At 40.7% G+C, this 2,620-nt stretch overlaps 1 non-coding gene across 1 annotated transcript; it reads left to right on the top strand.

The window, feature by feature from the left end:
• The first annotated feature begins 2,286 nt into the window (after nucleotides 1–2,286).
• LOC127900492 (small nucleolar RNA R71) lies at nucleotides 2,287–2,390 on the top strand. The gene has a single exon (XR_008052675.1). It is a non-coding gene; the product is annotated as a small nucleolar RNA R71 (small nucleolar RNA).
• Nucleotides 2,391–2,620: the final 230 nt, after the last annotated feature.

Genomic DNA, 2,620 nt, shown 5'->3' with positions numbered 1-2,620 from the left:
TTGGTAACTACTGTGACTCCTGACTTTTTAGGGACAACTTGTACAGGACTGACCCATGAACTATCAGAAATTGGGTAAATGATACCTGCATCTAATAGCTTAAGAACCTCAGTTCTAACAACTTCTTTCATGTTAGGATTTAACCGACGTTGCATCTCCCTAGTAGTTTTAGCATTTTCATCAAGGTGAATGTAATGCATGCAATCTACTGGGTTTATACCTTTAATATCTGTTATGGTCCATCCTAATGCTTCTTTGTGCTCTTTTAAAACATCCAACAACTTACCTTTTTGTTCGTCATTTAGGGATGATGAGATGATTACCGGCAGAGTACTTTCTTCTCCCAAAAACGCATATTCCAAAGTGTTGGGCAATGGTTTGAGCTCGAGTTTCGGTGGTGATTCTGATGATGGAATGAGTTGCTTCTCTGATGGTGCTAGTTGCTCAACTCTTGATTTCCATTTATTAGTGTCCATGGATGGTGTTGAGTCAAGTAGGGCGTTGACCTCATCGACTGATCTGTCAATATCAAAATCAAAACCAAAGTGAGTTAAACATGTTTGTAAAGGATCATCACTAAGGTTTGAAAGAAAAGTGTCATCAACTAATGCTTCAATTAAATCCACATCAACAATTCCATCATCTGCACTGTGAGGTTGTTTGGCAATGTTGAAGATGTTCAGCTCCATAGTCATGTTGCCGAAGGACAATTGCATATTTCCGGTCCTACATTGAATGTGAGCATCCGCAGTTGCCAAGAAAGGTCGGCCTAGAATAATGGGGATGTGCTTCCTTGAATCCTGTATTGGTTGAGTGTCAATTACAATGAAATCAACAGGAAAATAAAACTTGTCTACCTGGATAAGCACGTCCTCCACAATACCACGAGGTATTTTCGTGGACCGATCTGCAAGTTGTAACACCACTGGAGTTGGGTGTAATTCTCCCAGTCCAAGTTTCACAAACACAGAGTAAGGCAATAAATTTACACTAGCTCCTAAATCCAACAAAGCATTCTCAATTGTGTGGTTCCCTATACTACATGAGATAGTGGGGGAGCCTGGGTCTTTGCATTTTAAAGGAATTTTATGTTGGAGTATAGAACTAACGTTTTCTGTTAAAAATGCCTTCTTTTGAACATGCATGTTTCTCTTTTTAGTACACAAATCTTTAAGAAACTTGGCATAAGATGGAACTTGCTTTATAGCATCAAGTAAAGGGATGTTAACACTTACCTGTTTGAAGATTTCGAGAATCTCACCTGTAGATTTTCCCTTTTTTCCTTTCGCTAACCTCTGAGGAAATGGAGCTTTGGGAACGTATTCCCGTGGGTTGGCTTCTTCTCTCTCCTCCGGTGGTGAGTCCTCAACGTTCACAGGTACAATTTGATTTTCCTTTGTCACCGGCATCTCCACTTTGTTGTCGATTTCTTTTCCTTTTCGCAAGGTCATTATTGCTTTGACCTCTCCATGCTGCTGTGGTGAACTGGTACTCGCTTCATGCACTCCTTTAGGATTAGGCACTGGTTGACTTGGAAATTTTCCTTTCTCAACAGTCATTGCCAAGGTCTGAACTGAAGAAGCGAGTTGTCCCACCATCTTCTCGAGGCTTGAAACTGATTGAGCTTGTGAGTTGAAGCCCGCTCTCAATTCATTTCGTAGTCCATCAATGGTGCGGTTCTGTTGCTCAATCGTGGAGTGAGTAACATTCTTGAAATTTTGGAATGCATCCTCCCATGGTCTGGGTTGAGAGTAGTTCTGATTCTGATTGAATGGTCTAAATGGGGGCTGAGAGGCTTGAGGATTTTGTGGAATTGGTGGAGCTGGAGCTGTTGGTCCATTCTGTTGGAATCCTTGAGACCATGAAAAATTGGGGTGGTCTCTCCATCCAGGGTTATATGTGTTGGAGTATGGGTTGTAATTTGATGGCTTTCTCATTACACCTATGGCATTGGCTTGATCTGAGTATGAGTCCTGGTCATGTGGTTCTGTTGATTTAGCAGTCGATAACGATGCTATTTGTCGAGCAAGACCTTCAACCATCTCCTTAACTTCTTTGATTCCCGAAGTTGACTCGCCAATGTGAACCTCATTTACTCCCTTAATTCGTCTAGTATTCCTGAGTGATCGACTCCGTTGTTGGGAATTATCCGCTTGTCGCTGGAAGAATTCCCAAATTTCTGATGCACTTTTTGACATTAGCTCTCCTCCACTTGTTGCCATTAGCCATTCTTGCACATTCGGCAGTAATCCCTCCAAAAAGTATTGGCATTGGTGCCATTTCTCGTACCCATGATGTGGACACTTCAAGAGTAGCCCATTGAATCGCTCCCATGTTTCGAAAAACTGCTCGTCCTCTCTTTGTGTGAACTCTGAAATTTCCCTGCGAATAGCATTGGTTTTATGCACTGGGAAATATTTATTCAAAAATTTAGTTACCATTTGTTCCCATGATGAAATGCTATTAGCAGGTAAAGTATTTAACCATGAACGAGCTCTATCTTTTAAAGAAAATGGGAATAGTCTAAGTTTAACATCATCATCTGAAAAATTCTCATATTTGAATGTTTGACAAATGGCATGAAAATCATTCAAATGATTATATGGATCCTCATTTTCTA

This window comes from Citrus sinensis, chromosome 2 (assembly GCF_022201045.2).
Source record: "Citrus sinensis cultivar Valencia sweet orange chromosome 2, DVS_A1.0, whole genome shotgun sequence".
Classification (NCBI taxonomy): Eukaryota; Viridiplantae; Streptophyta; class Magnoliopsida; order Sapindales; family Rutaceae; genus Citrus; species Citrus sinensis.
This window is presented reverse-complemented; position numbering and strand designations above follow the sequence as displayed.